Source organism: Polypterus senegalus, chromosome 3, assembly GCF_016835505.1.
Source record: "Polypterus senegalus isolate Bchr_013 chromosome 3, ASM1683550v1, whole genome shotgun sequence".
Classification (NCBI taxonomy): Eukaryota; Metazoa; Chordata; class Cladistia; order Polypteriformes; family Polypteridae; genus Polypterus; species Polypterus senegalus.
In genome coordinates, this window is record NC_053156.1 from 184,297,166 (window position 1) to 184,308,082 (window position 10,917).

The 10,917-nt window shown below is 41.4% G+C and overlaps 1 pseudogene; it reads right to left on the reverse strand.

The window, feature by feature from the left end:
* Positions 1–259: 259 nt before the first annotated feature.
* LOC120526983 lies at positions 260–378 on the reverse strand (annotated as a pseudogene).
* Positions 379–10,917: the final 10,539 nt, after the last annotated feature.

Here is a 10,917-nt window from a genome sequence, read left to right on the forward strand (position 1 = left end):
GACTTCACTTGTAATGTAAAAAAAGCTTACAGCACTCGAGGTTCCCAGGCGGACTCCCATCCACATATACTGGCCGAGCGCATGTGTGTTAAACTTCCAAGATCGGATGCTTTCACACTGCTATGGCAGTAAGCGAGAGCCACGCTACTTTTCGCTGGTTAAATACTAAAGATCGTCTTGCGCTTCCAATAGAAAGGATAAAGATGCAGTTCCAAACCATACACTGATGGTCAGGTTGGGTGCAACAGTAATGGAAAAAAGCTTACAGCACTCGGGGTTCCCAGGCGGTCTCCCATCAAAGTACTGGCAGAGCGCATGCCTGTTTAACTTCCAAGATCAGATGAGATCGGGTGCTTTAACACTTGTATGGTAGTAAGCGAGAGCCACGCTACTTCTCTTGCGGGTCAAATACTGAAGCTATTGAGGGGCACTTCCAATGAAAACGATTAAGATGTATTTCCCAGCCATACACAGAAGCCCAGGGTGACTTCACTTGTAAGGGAAATAATCTTACAGCACTCGGGGTTCCCAGGCCGTCTCCCATCCACGTATATTGGCAGTAGTGATGGGCCGCTCGATACTCAGGTTTCGACACTGTGTCGAGCTTTCAAAGCACTGGAGATCGAAGCACCGCTTCGAGGCTTGCTTCAAATGCGCCCGTCACGTGATTTTGAGCACGCTAGCGTAATGACGTCATTGATATCTGCGCAGTCAGCAGTCGATTTGGTCAGTAACTAGTCTGCTGAAGTGCTTTGGCTCAAAGCGTAAAAGCGGTTGTCTGTGCTATATTGATAAAATACGCTAACCCGAGTTCAAATTGAAGTTGGGGCTCGCATATGTTGAAATAAGGATTTTGTATAAAACAGTAGTACTTGTTTGAAAGTTAACAAATATATTTTGGAGACATTATGAACGATTTACATGGGGCACCTTTTTCCTTGGTGTGGAATCGTGTCCACCAAGAATTTGTAACAAATGTTGATCATATCACAGAGGCTAAGAAATGCTTCACTAAAGCCGACGTGGTCATTACACCAGTATATGCGCAAGACATTCCTCATTAAACGTTTTTACTATTCAGTGATTCCCAGATCTGTTGCTGATTTGTATTATGGATTTCCAAAAAGCAATGTGAGTAAAAGCGTGTTCTGCATAACTAATCACAACTGTCTTTAAAACAGAATCAGCGCCATCAACAGTGTCTTCTGCAATTTTAGGAAAGCCTTGGGATTTCTGCGTTAATGAGACAAAAAAGTTGTAAAGAAACTTTGCAAATTCATCCAGAGGTGAACGTAAAGATCACTCAAGTACTGAGAAAGAGCAGCTGGATAAGCACATCTGGAGCCAAACTTTCAACAAAGCATCTGACTTTGTCATTAACATCCTTTACTTGTGAATTCATCTTATTAAAGGCTGCGCTGAGGGGGGTGTGGTGGGGGTAATAAGTAATCTTCCAAATGTGCAGCACAACAGAGTAAATAATTGACGTAAATAGAATTACTGAAACACTAAGCTTTTGTTGTTTCTGTATTCTTAAACCATCTTCCAGTTACACAATCCCCCGCAGTCAATGTCACATTCAATGTTTCCTACTCCTTAACCTGTCTTGTTACCCAAAGCATCAACACTCAGTTTCATTCAAGGCTTTACAGTCCTTCCTTTCATAGACATAAAATAAAACACATTTCCTCTACATGTCCAATAATAATAGTAAACTTGCAGGAACGAGAAAAAGTACAAGATGGGAATATTTATGACAAGAGCCTGGGCATCAGATGTTCCTTGTCACCCATTATGTGAGCTCGTCTGCCATCCCTTGGTTACACTGGCACACGTTACACTCGGGGGCAAATGCAATGGAGAATACAGACAATAACCAGGTTTCCATCCAAGGAGTTTTTGCTAAAAATATTTAGCGCTTCAAATTTTAGCTGATGGAAATGATAATTATCGATAAAATGTTGTACATGTCGACATAATATTTTTCCGTTTAACTTTAGCGCATAAATTCCATTTTGATACTTCAGATGTCGCAAAAACTACATTGGAAACACTTTTTGTCAGAAAAAAAGGGCTTTAACGCAAATAAATGTGTCACATGATACATTTTCATCACATGCAATCAAAACGAGAATAGCGGAGCGGTTCGCATGGTCTGGTGAAGAGACTCATTATTTCTCGTGATGAGCCAATGCAGTAGCGGATAGGCTGGGTCTCCTGCTAATAAAAGGGGTACCTGAACTCCCTCCACATCAACTGTAGCCTGGGGGTGTCTCTCATGATGTCTAAATAATGCAAAAACCGCAAAGGTAATTCACTGTGCCAGTCAAAATATTTAATAAACCGTGTGTTTCATTATCTAAACATATTTTTCTTCTTATTAAATGGCAGATGTTTTGGCATACAGTAATCCCTCCTCGATCGCGGGGGTTGCGTTCCAGACCCCCCCGCGATAGGTGAAAATCCGCGAAGTAGAAACCATATGTTTGTATGGTTATTTTTATATATTTTAAGCCTTTATAAACTCTCCCACACTGTTTATAAATATTCCCCACAGAATTATACAGCATAATCCCTTTGTATTCTCTTAGATATTAGGTAAGATTCATTGAAATTATATATATAAACACACTGTTTATGTACAGTAAAACCTAAATATAATTTTAAAGATATTGAGTGTCTCCGATATCACATATGTTACAGCCATTACGATAGACAGGCCACCAGCAATAAATACATTATAACGCAAGAAAAATAGTATACAGTAAATGTGTGTACAGTGACACTAAACGTGACGCATACATGTACTAAGTACTGTAAGTAGAAAATTAATTATGGTTACTCACCAACAATGACACGATGACTTGTCCGATAACAATGAGTTTAATTTTACTGCACAATAAAGGAGAGCGTTACAGTTCTTCCAAAGTAGCCAATTCAGGCGATTGTGTAGCACTGCCGTTGTTCTTCTTCTGGCAGTCTTCAATGCAAATCCCTAAAGCAGATTCCATCCAGTCTACTGCCTTATTACATCCACTTACAACTCGTTTTGCACCTTGGTTAAAAGGATACTGCGGCCGTAGGTCTTATATTCCTTTCCTACTTTTTAAATAAAAAGAATCGTAGCCTTCAACAAATCCAAAACGCGTTTACCTTTTCGCAATCGTTAACATCTTCCGTTTGCGCAGGCACGCCCTGAAGCAGTAGCAGATCGTTGTGGAGCCATAATGAAGGGCTTCACTATGCACAAAGATAAACACAAAAGAGCACAACTCTTTACACAGAGAAACACGTTGATGCTGAATGAGCGAGACGAGACTTCCTGGTTAACATTGCATTCAGCAGGCAGGAACTTAACTGCGTGCTCTGATTGGTTAGCTTCTCAGTCAGGAGAACTTAACTGCGTGCTCTGATTGGTTAGCTTCTCAGTCATCTACCAATAGCGTCCCTTGTATGAAATCAACTGGGCAAACCAACTGAGGAAGCATGTACAGGAAGTAAAAAGACACATTGTCCGCAGAACCCAGCGGACGTTAGTGAAAAATCCAGCGTTATATATTTAGTTATGCTTTCATATAAAATCCGCAATAGAGTGAAGCCGCGAAAGTCGAAGCGCGATATAGCGAGGGATTACTGTATATGAGAAATTCTCTCATTAATATTAACTTTAGTTTTTTTTTGATTAAACGTCGTTATTTTGTATTAATTCAAATTTCAGTTTTAATTAAAAATCTTAAGGGAAGCAGGTTACAGTACTAATTCAGTTGTTATCGCACTGAGAAGGGATGTTGAAAGGTAGGCTCACCTGTACAGATCCGATGCTGCAAACACAGCTGCATCATGGGCACTTCCAGGAGTGCCAACGCAAATGTCTCGTATCATGAACCTGTCATCCACAAGGGCCTGGAGAAGAATAGATGGCCACCCTTTGTGATTAATGTAATCGCGGTAGCCTTCCGTCGGGGGAAGAATAGGCACATGCGTGCCATCCAGCACACCGGAAATCTGTGGCACAAGATGCACCAAGGAATTGCGGTATGCAATTTCATTGGCCTCCGCTACAGTCGGAAGTCTGATATAACGGTGCATTCATTTTTCTTTAATAGCAGTGCACACAGCATATACACATCGATGGACAGTAGTTATACTAACCCCGAAAGTTTCTCCAACTACTCTATACTCGGCGCAGGTTGCCAGCTTGTAAAGGGCGATGGCAATCCGCTTTTGGGTTGGAACCGGTGGTCGGTGGCAACCTGTGATGCGCGCAACTTTAGGACTGATGAATCCACACAACATCTCAAACGTCGGTCGTGTCATTCTAAAATGTTACAGCCAGAGATTTTCTGTAAAGTGTATCTCCACCACCTCCTCCCAGAAGGTCTTATTCCGTCATCTCTCCCATACCCGTGGGTTTCGTCGTACTGGGGTACTTTCTTCGAGCTCTAGGGCTATCGGACAAGCAACTGCTTCATTCTGCTGTCATCTTCGGATATTATGTACAATCCCAATTATTTGTGAAACTGAAATAACAGTAAACTGGCAAATTTCAAAAAACTGTCTGAATAATCTCTACATTTCTTTGTTTATTTGTTTAGTGGAGGGGGTGTAACGTGGAAAACAAAAGGTAGATAATTTGCAACATACACAAAATTATGTATGGAAACGGCTCAAGGGCAGATTTTTATTCGCGATACAACAAAACTTGCGACAGTTCGTTTTGGGGGGGATGACGTCATCACGCACACCATTTTATCGATAAAAAGCCAGTTGGATGGAAACAGGCTGGAGACAGCAAATTTCGCACATTTTTTTTATGTATATTCTGTTTGTCGATAACAAAACGTCGCAAAAAACTGGATGGAAACTTGGCTATAGTACACCTTCAAAAGTGGAATAAATCGACTAAGTAGAACATTTCCGATAAACGATGAATTTTGTTAATCATAAACAATGCAACATAACTATTATATGTGTTGTTACTTTTTATTTATACTCACCAAACGTTACATATCTACGAAATGAACATGGATAACATGTTTATAATCATTCTCACTAAAATACACTGTCAAAATATATTAATGAGCAAATTGAGACAGATTGGTATTTAGGAAATATAAAAAAGCGTGTGCGCCGTCATTTAGGACAGAATGCATTGTTAACGTGACACACTCTCTACTGACACGATGTCAAGAAAAAAAAGAAACAGCGCAGTCCATGCAAACTCAAATCCTCCTTGATGTTTGACCTTATGATTAATTGTCAATATTAAATCAATAAAGTCATTTTAAGAAGATGACAAGTCTGCTATAGTCAGTTTAATCAACGCTCCTTTTAAAAAGTTTCCTTATACAGAATATAAAATAGAATCTCAATGATACGGACTTGCGAGTAGTAACGAATAATATGTGACACTGAGAAATTATAATTCCTAATAATGGGAACAAGTAAAAACTACGACTTCCTAAAACGGACACTGTAAATGTAGGTGTTTTAATAAATAATTTAGGAGACGGCGGCACGGTGGCGCAGTGGTAGCGCTGCTGCCTCGCAGTTAGGAGACCCGGGTTCGCTTCCGGTCCTCCCTTGTGGAGTTTGCATGTTCTCCCGTGTCTGCGTGGGTTTCCTCCGGCGCTCGGTTTCCTCCCACAATCCAAAGACATGCAGGTTAGGTGGATTGGTGATTCTAAATTGGCCCTAGTGTGTGCTTGGTGTGTGGGTGTGTTTGTGTGTGTCCTGCGGTGGGTTGGCACCCTGCCCAGGATTGGTTCCTGCCTTGTGCCCTGTGTTGGCTGGGATTGGCTCCAGCAGACCCCGGTGACCCTGTATTCGGATTCAGCGGGTTAGACAATGGATGGATGGAATTTAGGAGACTTGTGTGTGCATTTCAATATCGATTTAAGAACTACGTATGCCACCAGTTGTACTATAAACGGTAGCTCAAGCAGCACTTAACAGTAAATAGTCTAACGGGACAATGACTGACTGAAACGAAGATGCTGTGCCACAACAATTAAGGTTCACACTGTCGTTCTGCATGTTTAGAAGGTGCTGGTTGACTGAAACTGTTTATAGCGAATTGTCCCAAGTTGGAAGTGCCATATAGCGATCAGACACGAGAAGACACATTTAGGCATGCTGGACAGTAGTTTGTTTTTCTACAATACAAATTCAGTACGACACTGGGGTCTCCAAACACACAAATATGAAGTATATTTAGTATTGAAGTAGTTTACAGTGAAACTCTTTACATACACAATATAATTAGGGGCGTGTGCCCCCTGGCCGACTACGGTGGCCCAACCTTCCCTCGATAGCTTCGATTACGCCGCTATCTGTCCAAGCTTGTTAAATGGAGGAATAGAAAAAAAACTTTCACAAGAGGAGGATCAGCGACGCGAACGTGAGTGACAGTGACAACACCACTGAGCCACCTAATTCGGAGAATTAACGAGCTCTGCACAACTGAACTACTACTACTACTGTTCTTACTGCAGCGGATGAAATATGTTGTTTGACATATGCACGTTAAAATGATTTAATTGATACGAGAGTATCATTGTTGTATTCTCCTAATGAAGACGAAAAAATTATATTTACAGATGTATACTATATGACGTACAGTTTTGAACAAAATTAAGTGTTCCATGAAAAGGTTGAACGATTTACCTAATCTTTTCATATATATATAAAGTTGATATATGACAATATATCTTTAACCCTATGTATCAGACAAAGGAAATCACAGCAATCCACAAAAACAATAATTAATTCTCAGCAACTACCTGAATTGTAGCTTAACCATATCAACTGAAATGTGTAATGTCAATATGAATTACAAAATATAACTAGAGAGTTAAGTGTCAGATAGACTCTCAAAATATAGAGGTCAATGCCTTTCAGTTTGCTGAGGCTTCACAAAGATTCAGTAACCAGTGACCATGTCTGCTCGAAGCCCTGTCATGATCCAATCTCGGTACTACGCATGTCTGAGGCTTCGGAGCCCCGTCATGATCTCAGTAGTATGCATGTCTGAGGCTTTGGCGCCCCGTTCAAAGCTTCCGTCATGACGCAATCTCAGTACTACGCATGTCTGACGCATGACGCAATCTCAGTACTACACATGTCTTAGGCTTCGGAGACCCGTCAAGATTGTCTGAGGCTTCGGAGCCCGTTCAAAGCCTGTCATGACGCAATCTCATTTCTACACATGTCTGAGGCTTCGGAGCCTCATCATGATCTCAGTACTACTCATGTCTGAGGCTTCAGTAGCCCCGTCATGATCTCAGTAGTACGCATGTCTGAGGCTTCGGAGCCCCGTTCAAAGCCGTCATGATGCAATCTCAGTACTATGCGCAAAGCTTCGACTCCCGTTTGAAGTACATATGGCATCAACAGAGTTAAAAAACTCAACAGAATTCCCATTGAAATGAAAGTTTGTAGATGATCAAAACATGTTAAATGATTGTGCCCGATAATACGCTGTGGCAAAAAATAAAATTATAAATTATACATCATACAAACGCCGACTTGTTGAATGCATAATGCTGCAAAGAAGAGCTTTAGCAATACGGGTGACATCTCTCACTATAATACTCTCATAAATATCCATTCTTCGCTTCATGCAACGTTTTCATGCAACACTGAAGGTATGTCATATAGTATACATATAGCAGTGTGAAAGCGTCCGATCTTGGAAGTTTAACACGCATGCGCTCGGCCAGTATACGTGGATGGGAGAACTCCTGGGAACCTCGAGTGCTGTAAGCTTTTTTTCCATTACAAGCAAAGTCAACCTGGGCACCAGGGAAATGCATCTTCTTGCTTTCCATTGCAAGCGTTCTCCGCTTATCTTCATGCTTTTTAAATACTAATGATCAGGGGAGCCCGTTTGCAATGGAAAGCAAGAAGATGCATTTCCCAGCCATACACTGGTGCCCAGGTTGACTTTGCTTGTAATGGAAAAAAAGCTTACAGCATTCGAGGTTCTCAGGCGGTCTGCCATCCACGTATACTGGCCGAGCGCATGCGTGTTAAACTTCCAAGATCGGACGCTTTCACACTGGTATGGCAGTAAGCGAGAGCCACGCTACTTCTTGCTGGTTAAATACTAAAGATCGGGTTGCACTTCCAATAGAAAGTATAAAGATGCAGTTCCAAGCCATATACTGATGGTCAGGATGAGTGCAACAGTAATGGAAAAAAAGCTTACAGCACTCAGTGTTCCCAGGCGGTCTCCCATCCACCTATTCTGGCCGAGCACATGCGTGTTTAACTTCTGAAATAAGACGCTTTCACACTTGTATGGCAGTAAGCGAGAGCCGCGCTACTTCTTGCGGGTCAAATTGTGAATCTAATGAGGTGCGCTTCCAATGGAAACGTTTAAGATGTGTTTCCCAGCCATACACAGAAGCCCAGGTTGACTTCGCTTGTAAGGGAAATAAGCTTACAGCATTTGGGGTTCCCAGGCCATCTCCCATCCACGTATACTGGCAGAGCCAGTGCGTGTTTAACTTCCGAGTTCAGAGGAGTTCAAGCGAATTCTCACAGGTGTTGCCGTTAGCGAAAGCTGCGTTCCTTCATGCTTTTTTAATACTAAAGATCAGGGGAACCCACTTGCAATAGAAAGCATGAAGATGCATTTCCCAGCCATATACTGGTGCCCAGGTTGACTTTGCTTGTAATGGAAAAAAAGCTTACAGCACTCAGGGTTTCCCAGGTGGTCTCTCATCCGTATACTGGCCAAGCGCGCATGTCATTAAACTTCCAAGATTGGACACTTTCACACTGCTTTGGCAGTAAGCAAGAATAACGCTACTTATTGCTGGTTAATTACTAAAGATTGGCTTGGCGGCTTCACAATAGAAAGGATAAAGATGCAGTTCCAAGCCATACATTGATGATCAGGTTGAGTGCAACAGTAATGGAAAAAAGCTTACTGCACTCGGGGTTCCCAGGCGGTCTACCATCCACATATATTAGCGGGCGAATGTGTGTTAAACTTCTGAGATCAGATGAAGAAATGGGTGCGTTAACACTTGTATGGCAGTAAGTTTAGAGCCGCTTACTTTCTTGCGGGTCAAATACTGAAGCTATTGAGGGTGCTTCCAATGGAAACGCATTAAGATGTGTTTTCCAGCCATACACAGAAGCCCAGGTGACTTCGCTTTGTAAGGGAAATAAGCTTACAGCACTTCGGGGTTCCCAGGTCGTCTCCCCATCCACGTTATACTGGCAGAGCCAGTGTGTGTTTAACTTCCGAGTTCAGATAGTTCGAGAGAATTCTAACAGATGTTGCCGTAGCTAAAGCTAAGCCCTTCATGCTTTTTTAATACTAAAGATCAGGGGAACCCACTTGCAATAGAAAGCATGAAGATGCATTTCCCAGCCATATACTGGTGCCCAGGTTGACTTTGCTTGTAATGGAAAAAAAGCTTACAGCACTCGAGGTTACTAGGCAGTCTCCCATCCACGTATACTGGGCGAGCGCATGTGTGTTAAATTTCCAAGATCGGACGCTTTCACACTGCTATGGCAGTAAGCAAGAGCCACGCTACTTCTTGCAGGTTAAATACTAAAGATCGGCTTGCGCTTCCAATAGAAAGGATAAAGATGCAGTTCCAAGCCATACATTGATGATCAGGTTGAGTGCAACAGTAATGGAAAAAAGCTTACTGCACTCGGGTTCCTTTAGGCGGACTCCCATTCCGCGTATACTGGCCGAGCAAATGCATGTTTAACTACAGAGATCAGACACTTTCACACTGGTATGGCAGTAAGCAAGAGCCACGCTACTTCTTGCAGGTTAATTACTAAAGATCGGCATGTACAAGGAAAGGTTTTAGAGAGAATCTATGACACATCCAGGGAAAAAACCTGGCAGTGCGTCCCAAACACACCCATGGGCATACCGTTACCTTGCCCACCATGTAAAAACCATGCCCTTTATAAAGCAAGGCATATTTCAGATACCAAAAGTGTTTTAAAACAACAAGTTTTATTCAATGATTCAAAAAAGATGCCAAAGTGTCTTAAAAACAACAAGTTTTATTGAAGCAAAATTCCAAACATAGCAAAATAAGATCTGGTCTTTGAGTTACAAATTGTTTGCTATACATTAAAATTGTTTAAAGTATGAATAAAAGCTGGAGAAACAGCCGTAAAATAATCACACAAGCTTATTTGTATACATATTTGCAATTCACTTGAAAAGAAACAAAAACACAAGAAAATGTATACATATATGAGTACGCAAATGAAAATTCAAAACCAGGTCCAAACCCATCAGTGAGTCGGTAATACACCTAAAATAAAAATGTTTAAGCCAGCACATACTTTATATATTTATATTTCACTAAATTATGCAAGCCTATTTTCTCTGTTTGGAACAGAGCCGACCACATAAAGCTGGTCTTCACAGGCTGAATCAGTTTTGCGTATGCATCAATGGGTATCTCTCCCTGCTCAAATTCAGCTATAATATCATCCACATCAATCTTGATAGCTTTACGAAAACAAGAGAGATTGTACATTTTTAACAAAGCACGCGCACAGGACACAAGTCTATCTCTTCTAGCCCTTTTGAGCATAAATAAGCTATGTTTATATGCAATAAATGGTTTAGAGAACCAAATACTACAAATGTGTCCGTCTGGTATCTATTTGTTCTCTTGACATTCAGCACATTTTTCCCCTAAATGTTTAACAGAGCTAAACACATAAGCCCAGACGACTGAGCGACCAATTGTGATCATGATGAATCTTTTTCTAGCAGATATAATATAAAGAGAAAACCTTCTATAGGATGTATTACGTGTCACGCTGGGCAGGGATCTGGTTTTCCTTGCTCTAGCTTCCGAGTCTTGGTTCCTCTGACAACAGAAACAAAACACAAACAGTTAGCCGACAGAAAATACAACA